The sequence below is a fragment of the Thunnus thynnus genome, chromosome 10 (assembly GCF_963924715.1).
Source record: "Thunnus thynnus chromosome 10, fThuThy2.1, whole genome shotgun sequence".
NCBI classification, from domain to species: domain Eukaryota; kingdom Metazoa; phylum Chordata; class Actinopteri; order Scombriformes; family Scombridae; genus Thunnus; species Thunnus thynnus.
Window position 1 is genome coordinate 6835781 of NC_089526.1, and position 10730 is coordinate 6846510.

Consider the following 10730-nt stretch of genomic DNA (forward strand, 5'->3'; position numbering starts at 1 on the left):
TCTACCAAAAGTATCTAAAATTGGCTCCATATTGAAGAACTACAGCATTTAAATGCTCTTACATGTATCTGTTAGTGAAGAAAACAAATAATATACTAAAATAATATAACACTCTAAAAAAAGTCAGCCAGTCTATATAATGAGTACTTTTACTTTTTATACTTTTAAGTACATTTTGCTGATAATACTTCCATATTTTTACTTGAAAAACTTTACTTGAAGTGTTTTTAGACTACAGCATTTCAACTTTTACTTAGTTGAAGGATTTTAATACTTCTTCCACCACTGACTGGCTGTCGAAGCCATATGTGACCAAATACTCCCCCTTTTAAAAGTCTGTGCTGGGAAGACAATAGTTTTTTTCTTCCCCTCTGACTCTGATGAAGACACAATGGTGTTGAAATGTTAGCCTGTTTGCGCAATTAAAGGCTGTGAATTAATCAGTGTGCTCCAGTCCCTTTTTGTTCTCTGGAAGTCTGCTGTCCTCGAACTGAGAAGCATCTGATTCAGCTGCATTTTGCTGGACGATACTACAGTTTTTTTCTATTCCATACAGAAAAAGAATCAACCAGGTTTTCATTCCTTTTTAATAATAAATAATGTAATAAACTTGCTTTTTAGACTCTTTGCCCTTTTGTAGATTTCTGCCAACCAATTTCGACAAACTCTTTCAAAACTGTCTGGCTTCTGTTTCAAAACCAGACTAAGTTAAAATAAAGTTAATAAATATTAAAAAATACAGAATCTGGTATCGGCTCTATCATGTACATGAAGCTCCATGTTATTCAATCCATGAAAACAATCTGGATTTTCATGCATGCTCACACTTTTTTCTTTGCTGATTTTTATTCTCTGTATCTATTAGTTTATTTACGGTGGCAGTGCACATTAATAAACATTACGGTTTACAGGTCGAGGTCACTCAAAACCAAAATAGATTTAAATTTGAACCAGACAGTGTGAAATGATAATCTGTGTACCTGCCATCGGAGCTGCAGGTTCTTCATTTATTTACCTGCTCTTGCACCCTGAACATGTACTCTAGTGGTGTTTACTTGTCGTTCCTGTATTTCTCTTTGATGCTCACTTCTGCTGCTGAGATGACCCAGCTCCCCCACAGGGATTGTTAACGTTTCTTCTGATCTAATCCAGTACCCATGTTTCGACTTTTACATTCCTGCCGGCCTGGCGGTTTTTACATGTAATTGTTATCGTGTCACATGTGAACGGGCCTCAGTGGAGGGTCTACAAGCGGTGTCTTGCCTTTACCAGCATTTGATGGCCCTTATTATGTTTAATACAAAACAGCTACAACAAGATAACTGCAACCATATGACTGTTACTCTGGGTAAAGTCCTCCTCATGGGGGCCTACTCTGCGCTAGTGCAGGGGACTGTAAAAGCATTTAAACTGCTCAGAAACTATGTAGCTCATAATCTGTAGTTTGGGTAACAAGACAAAAAAATAAATAAACCAGAGGAATGTGAAAGCTTTCATGACGAAGCGATTGCTGCAGGAAAATGTAAACATTATGAAATAATAACAATGATTTGGTTGAGATCACGAGATGATTACTTATGAAATGACATTTTCTTGTATTTTTGTGAATCTTTGTGTCGTAAGTGGTGCTACTAGGTATATTTACACAAGTGCGGTACATAAATACACATTTAAGGTACTTGTACTTGAATATTTTCACTCCATGCTACTTTATATTTATTCTACACTACAACTACATTGCAAAACACTTTTTACACCATTGTGTTTATTTCATAGTCATTTCACAGATTAATATTTTACATGCAAAACGTATGATGAGTTTATAAATGATTCACTGTTATAGATTTAACTATCCAACAGTTTAAAACTTTAATTTGTCTCACTTCAACCAGCTGCAACATTAAAATGCTACTGACACATTAATGCATCTGTATGATAACCCTATAATATAAAACATAAAAACTCATGAGCCATTTTTCTTAATTATGAGTATGTTTAACTTTTATAATTTCATTACATTTCTTTAATAATGCTTTTACTTGTAATGGGATATTTTTATTACAGCATTGCTACCTTTACTTAAGTAAAAGATCTGAAAACTTCCTCCACTGCTGGTTAATGAGATATACTGTATATGTAATATTAATATAGTTACCAGTGTTATCCCTCATTGTTACTCAAACTGTCCTCGAGTAAAACACTTAACCCTTTTCCCTGCATAATCGTTGTAACTCTCTAAAGCCCACACTGTAAGCTAAAGCCTTTATTATCTGGATTACTAACCCCATAGTCAGAGGTAATGGGTTACTGGAAGCACTTTTTTTCCAAGATTTCTTTCTGCCTTCTCAAGACTCAATCCTCAGAGATCTGCAGGAATGCCTGAGGTGAGGCTCAGTCGTAAACTATGAGGAATAAATTGTTCAATAACTGACTCCAAACCAGCACTCAATTCGAAAACGGACTCCTCCTGTGTTAAATTTCAGTTAATTACAGTTATGCATATTTTGTCGGAATTTTCCTCAAATAAAGCAAAAATAATAAATCACAATTACCCAATATGCTTCACTTTCTTAGCTCCCTGCGACGTGATTGCACAAAGATCAATAAAACACATCAATGCTCAGTCTGTGATTGCAGCATGCTATTCATGTTTTGTTTACATAGTGATTTATTGGGCTGAGGATGTTTGTTTTTACTGTAAAATTTATAATCTGAGGATTTGACACAAGGTCTGAGAGTGTGCAGCAGCATAGCAGGTTTTATGCAAATGTACTTTGAGGTGTGTTTGTATTTGCAATGTCTAAACAAGATATAATTTATTTAAATACTCTTTATTCCCTGTTGAACATTTAGTATAAAAATAATAATTATAGTTCTGATAAAAAATAAATGACACTATTTGAAATGAATTACAATGAGAACAACAGTACAGTGAAATTTGATTCCTAACCAGCAACAAGTACAAGAGACAAATCAACAGTTGCCAGAAATTGATGCCAGAAATATTCACTATCTATCCCAGAACAGTACTGAAAGTGTAATACTTAAAGAAACAAAAGCCTGGCAGGGTTTTAGACAAGAAAAAGTTCAGGTGCCAGCAAAACAATCATGTGTGGGTAAAGAGAAGTGAAAGGCATGTAAAAGGTTTCTTGAATAGATATGTTTTCAAGTCTTTTAAAAACCTTGAAGGAGTTTGGAGTAGTAGTCTCTCAAAGTCGAAGTCTCTGTTTGGATCTTGAACAAGAAATAAATTCATTCACACAAGTGGTTACAAAGGGAGATGGTGAACGATCATGGAGACAGCATCACGTAGACAGTCTAGCATTTAATTTAGCTAAACTTTGACTTTCCCACCACAAAACAACTCTTGATAATGAGCTCATTAGCATGGCCTAATTAATCAACTAGAAGGGCCCCCGGGGAAAATGAAATAACTACGGGCCTCCATTGACCCCCCGTTTGTCATAATTTTGTTTAACACAAATTTATTTAGAAATATACAACATGTAAATTTAAAAGACAGGTAGAGAAGATAGGTAGCAATGCAGGATCCAGTTTGAGACCCTTATCATTTGAGTTGATATCCCAACAACTTGGCAATTAATCAGATAACCACAAACCAACTGACACACAATGATTATGGGGCCTCTGGGGCCCGGAGGCAGTCGCCCACTTTACCCAGTTGGTAATCCTATCATGCCCACATTTCTCTATTGTATCTTTTATTCCCTTTTCACATTTTTCAGAGGCCAGAAAATCTCAATTTTCTGACTAAATATATGTTATCTAATAAATAAATTAAAAGTCAGATTTTTTTTTTTTCTCACAGTTTGAAAACATCACAAAAATGTGTGTATATTCTGTATTTACATATTCATATCCTTTGATGATGCTGTACTACACTTACTGTTGATTTGAGGAAATTATTATTTTGTATGGCAGTACCAGTACGTTACATGGACTCTTTTAGATGTCTGGTGCATCATTTTTTCAGCATATTCCCCTGTAATTCAGCCTAACATATGCGGTATTCTGGGAAACCTTGAGCTCTAGACTAGAATTAGAAATTATGCTCTGGGTTTGAACAATCCTTGTCTGCATATCATGAGGTTGTAATATTGGACCTAACAAATGGTCTGCTAGACTGTGGAGGTTTAATTTTGTGCAAAAGGGAAGGAATTTGAGAGGACACCAAGTTATAAAGTGCAAACCTCTCACTATTAATTAAACAAGACTAAGAGTCTACAGCCATGCTTGCTGCTCTGTGAGGCTGTACTTGGGCACAACTGTGTTTCGAGTTAAATGCTCACATCAGCAGGCTAAAATGCTCTCAATGACAACGCTAGCATGTTGATGTTTAGCAGGTATAATGTTAACCATGTTAGTTGCTAATTAGCGGTAAACACAAAGTGCAGTCTGAAGGGAATGTCATTGCTTTTGGAAGTATTTGATCATAAAACAAAGAATCCGACAGAATGATATTGTGACCTCATGATGGTGCTAGATGTTATTATAATGTTATTATAATTCATCCTCTGGGGACCAAACTGTAAATATTTGTACTAAATGTCATAGCAATCCATCTAATAGGCCTAGTTGTCAAGATGTTTCAATAAAATACAAAAATGTCAACCTCATGGTGGCGCTAGATGAAAAATCAGGGGATTAAAGTCATTAGGATTCATCATCTGGGGACCATGAATGTCAGTGGTAATCCATGCCTCAATTAGCTGTCGAGATATTTCAGTCTTGACCAAATGGTGGACCAACCGAATGACTGCTATCTATAAGACCACGCTGCTAGCACGGCTAAAAAATAGCAATGTAACTATATTTATCTAGATTAGCTAGTTAGCAACAATCCAATAATTTGACAATCCAAGTTAAAGGTGCCCATCATAACCTATGTGGACTTGAGGGTTCAGTACTGTTGAAACAAAATTGTACAACATATGATCTGATCACGTCTTAAGGCAGAAATGTTTATATCTGTTCTGAATGGCTGCACCTGATGACTGTACATCTGCACTGCGCTAATTGTACAAACAGGAATCACAGCAAACACTTTTGGGCAATCTCTCCTTGAGGGTTTTCATAGTGTTGCGCTTGGTTATACAGGAGAAGCGTGTACTTTCACACTTTTGCACGCCTGGCCAAATGTTGCACAAAAGGGACAGTATGCTTCACATGAAGTGCTTTTCAGACCATCAGACAGCATCCAAAACCCCAGTTTCTCCTACAGCCTTACACCTTTCAGACTATTTTTGTAACTTTGTGAGACAATCTGACAATCTGACACTTTTGCCTTCAGACTGGTTGGATGACATGTTGTATCAACTTGTATGTTTCAAGCAAACCCCGGCCTTAAAGTGAGATAAACTCTTCCTTCCTAATGTCAGAAAGGACGTTTCAGATGTGAGATGATCAAGCACTTTGTTAGAAGCATACTGATGCCCCCTTACTCAACTAGCAGAACATCTAAGATCACAAATACAACGGTTGTGAATGACTATATGTTAAAAAAGTGCCATCTAATTTACTGTTGCTCTTACTGAGATGTTTATCTTCTCTGTCAGCAATATTACCCAACCTAACTATACATACTTATCAGACAAGACATCTTCTGTAAAACAGCCCTCCAGCAACGTGTTATCTCTGTGTGTCGCATGTTTCCTGTGCATCTGCTGCCTTCTGTCCGTGTTTGCATTGTATCGATTGCCCTTTGTACCTCTGAGGGTGTTTTGGTGATAGAGGAAATTTCCCACTGTGAGATCAATAAAATAAAACACAAAATAAATTATATGTTGAATTAAAAAAAAAAAAAAAGGTAGTAGGGCAAACTCCTCCTCCTACTACTACTACGGCTGCCTTTCAAGCTCACCCAAGTTGGCAGGTATAGCACCCAGTGTCAGTTCAGATCTGGCTGAGTACATTACACGCCACCCTCATTCTAATGAAGGTCTTTTGGATTACCCTCCACAGTCATTAGATCAGCATAATAAAGGGACTCTGGCCAGTGTAAGGGGAAGAGGAGGTGGGGCGAGGGTCGGGTGCTCTGTGTGATAGACAGCGACCTATTAGGCCTACACGTGAATGGGGGACGCTTCAGCGAATTCACTTCCTCAGTTTGTCCCTGGCAGGCCCCAAGGTCACGTCTGCTCACTGCTGAGGAGGCTTTTGTGATGGAAATCCTGTGGATAAAGTTTAACCCCTAGAACAATCCAAAACCTGGTCCTCCGTGTTTGCTAGTCCCCCCCCCCCCCTCCCCTCCCCTGGTCACCTCACACCAGTCCAGAAGCAATAGGCTGCAAGTCCTGTGGCAGATCCTTGTTATTGGGCCTGACTGCAGATTGGATGGATAAGTGTTAAGTGTGCTTGAGTGGAGTGACATTGTATTCTTTAGATTTGACACAGATGTTGCAGTGAGAGAGGAGGGGGGTGGGGTGGGGATGGGGGGGGGGGGGGTGGGGGATGCAACGGAGAAACAAAGAAAAAAGAATGAAATCCATCTGTAATAATGTGCGTGAGTGATCGGTTCATGTGCAACATATGCTGAAATGAAGCCAACAATTATAAAAAAAAACCAAAAAAAAAACAAGCATGTAATTTGGAAAAATCTGAAATCTTGTTAGTGCCAAGATGACTCACATGGGAGTACAACTTGGGAACTTGGAAACAGGCTACAGTCAAAGTTATGCAGCAGTCAGACTCATGCTGGCTCACAGCGATACATGCAAAGTAAAGGACCAACCAGACTTAAACTCCCTTGTGAGGGGAACGTTTATTATCGTCACTCCCCAGTCGTCTGAGCTCAGCTTGTGATGCTTGCAGGAAGCAAAAAAATCAGAGTGTAGACAACAAATATAACACTGTATATACTCTATACATACTCACTCTTCATATAATAATGAATCATGTCAGCTGGATGACTGTGATGTATTTCATGCCAAGAGCATGATTCATCTGTTCGGCTGTTCTGCTGATTCACAATGATCTCACCCTGTGTTGTGCACAGCAGCGTGCAATGAGATATCCAGGCTGTAATCTGTAAAACTGGCTGTTTACTGTTTAATGGCACATTTAAACATGGAAGTCATGAGCTGATTTAGAGGCACGTGGTAATAGTAATCATAAAAAAGCAAACTAATCAACAGCAACGATGGAGAAAGATACAATGAAACAAAACCATAAAATGAGAAGAGTATAAAAAGGGTTGCTGTTGCTACACCAGTCAAGCTTTCTGTTCTTGCGTGGCACATATGTAGTTTACAAGGGTAACGGTGGCAGATTTGCTACTCAAAATTCTTTGTAGTTTTTTAAACAATGGCTCCTTGATTTCAGATAGAAGCAGATAAAAGCAGGCTTCTTATTTCTAGTGTTTGATGGGCGATTCTGCCGGCTAAAATGACAACTAACATAGCTAATTAAGCTGCTTTTAGTTCCATAAGTTGGTTGAAAATGCTGTTTCTAGCTGACTGTTAAATGTTTCCAGCTAACCCGTAAAAGGGGTCTAAAATATGCACTTGACAAGGCTAAAGCTAACAGGTCTTGTGCAAAAACTCAACATCCTTACCTGTTGGTGATGACAGCATTATTCTTGTATCATGGTGTAGCTAGTTAGTCCCAGTATTAGGTTTCATCAGGAAAAGAGTAAGATCAGATCAGGTTTCTTCAACCCAGTTTGGCTGATTAACTTACATATTTTGTATTTACAAACAGGTTGTCTTCACTTTATAAAGTTACAAGACAAAAGGCTTTTTAGGATGAAGACTAACTGATATGTGTTGCAAACATAACATTATCTCAGATAATGCTTGCCCAAACAGACAGAGCTGCTAACGTTCCCTAAAATCTGATAGCATCCAGGACTGGCTTCCACAAAGGGAAGAAATATTAGACAGCGCAACTTGTCAACAGTGCTCAAATTATTGTGGTTAGTTAAAGATGTGGTTAAGCTAGTTAGCTGGACACGTTGAAGATTGTCTACTTATGTTGGAGCAGATAAACACGCAATTCAAAACATGGAGGGAAAAAAAACAATGTGTGCTCTCAAATTAATGATTTGTGTGCACTAATTATTACTTCATGCTCTCATTTGAATATGTATATTTTTGCCTCCTCCCCTTTAGGGCAGCAAACGTCTTTGGCACTGCACGTCGAGTCTGCTAAAAGTTTGGAGAAGACGACGACAGAGACATTATGAAGCAGTTTTTTATTAACTGTAGATGACATTCGCAGGAATGAGGGATCTCAAAGATAACTCATCATTGTGTTTAACAGCTAAATATATCCACATGTTCAATTCAATTCAACTTTATTGCCATCATACTAATAAGCAGGTTTACAGCATAATGAAAAGGTTATATGCTGATCTTTCAGTAACAGAACAACATACATGGGACATGCAATACATACAATAGTGCAACACAACAGTGCAGAGCAACAGAAAACAACTGTAGCATTGTATAGTGAGGTAGTATGTATGCAGTAGCTTTAAGTATACCAGATGAATAAAATAGGATGTAATAATATCATATAATAAATAACAATGTGAGCAGATCAGGGATGACAGGATGGCTACGGAGAAGTAGACAGCTTAATTTCCAGTGTTTGGTTGCGTAGCAGTTTGACAGCTCTGGGACAGAAGCTGTTTCTCAGTCTGGATGTGTATGTCTGGATAGTCCAGAACCTCCTGCCAGATGGTAGGGGGGGACAAACAGGTGGTGACTCGGGCATGTGGGTCACTGATGATGCTGTGGGCTCGACACAGGCATCTCTTGATGAAGATGTCCTTTATCAGTGGTAGAGCAGTTCCTGTGATTCCAAGATTGAAATAAAACCATTTTTTAAATCCAAGCAATCCATAGCGAGAGCGTGAAGACAAGACTAATGACATGATGGTGATAAATTATGCTAAATTGAGACCACAAATGATGAAATCATGCACATTAACTTGTTTTTTTTCCCCTCCCCGACACCTCCTGGCTCCTTTGTTTTTGTTTTTGGAAAAGTAAAAGAAAAGCGCTACCCTTCAAACTCTTGAAAAACAGAGTATCGCTCTCTCCATGCTCACTGCTTCAACATGTGGAGAAAATCCAAAGCTTGACTGGACTGCTGTGTGTAGTTCTGGTTGCTAAGCTATGATCTGACAATCACTTATTATTACTTTACGCACTCAAACCTTCAGTTCAGTTCATTTCATTACAGTGTGCTTCACTGGCATGACTGCTAGATGAAAAATAGGGCCAGAAAATAAAATTTAAAGCATAAAAAAACATCTTAACAATAAGCATTTGTTCCAGTTTTATGACTGTATGTCTGAGTGCATGTGCGTACCTGTATGTGTGAGTGTTAGTCTGCTTTACTAGCTTGTAAATGAGGAATCCGTGCTGCTGTGTATTCACGTCTGAACAATCAGTTTTTCTGGCTCTATGGGGATAACATTACTCTCCAGATGTGTGTACATATGTGTGTGTGTGTTTGTGTGTCACTTCCTGCCTTTGAACACAAGGTGGGGCTGTGAGACCTGTGCTAATCAACAGGGGCCTTTTCCTTTCTCATGTTTCTCATCTGTGTGTGTGAGTGTGTACATTTTCACCGCCATGGTGATGTTGGTGCTGTCATCTTAATGTCACGGCAGTGGAGTGAAGAAGGCGTGACGGTGGTGGGAAAGGGTGTGTGTGTATGTGTATGTGTGTGTTTATTCTGGTGGGTCTTGTTTTCCCTTTCCCACTCACTTGAGACTGGGAGACATTGATTTGGACACGGCTGCGGCTCTGTGAGGAGACAGACCACAGCACGCCAAGGCCACTCAAACCCATCATCTTTCTATTCAGAGTGGGACGGGTTCTGCAGCGGAGCACGGGGAGGACGGGCTGTTTAAAAGCTTCCCTTATAGTCCCTTAAGCATGGAAAAATGAACTCCCGGCTCAGAATCGTTTGATGCTCAATGATCCTTCAAGGCTTTAAATTGTTTTACCAGGTGTAATCGCCCTCTTGAAATGTCACAGAAAGGCATTTGGTCTTTAGGGACTTGTATAGCTTTACTTTGATAGCACTGAGTCCTCAAAAATTAGCTATTAGCTGGTATGAAAGTGGATTTTGGCTGGGAGAGAAGAGAGGTCACACTTCTCAGGTAACGGCCGATGCAAGGAGCACGTCTCTGATGTCAGATGAAAAATAAAATAAAATCCCAACTTTGCTGGAGGTTAGAAAATAGAGTCTGTGGTCGACTCTGCCTGTTTCACTTTTTAACCTCGATTCTGACATTTTTAGGCCCAAAAGGGACGTAAATGTTCAGTTTTCCCTTTAATAATAAAACATTCAAATCATCAACATTTGAGACAAAAGGCTTTTCTGCAACAGCAGTGAAACAGACCTCATCCAAGAATGCAGCAGAGCACTTTATAGCTGTCTTGTTCTATTTCAGGGTCAATCACGTGAAACTCACTTTTCAAGTGGAGTTGGACGCGTTCCAGTTCACTCTGGATCACAGCTGAGGAGGACTTTCTTTGCGGTGAAAAAACTGAGCAAATACCTCCTTTATTGGAATAAAGGGGTTTTTGTTGCCATTATCGCAACAGAGACATATGGTTTTTAACTTTTCCTCTTTTCCCTGCAGCTCTATTAGTAGAATAAATGATTTTTTTTTTTCTGTGTTTCTTCACCTTTATGCATCCGTGGAGCAGGTTTATGGAGCATACTCGCTGTTCTTTCATCCTGATTTTATT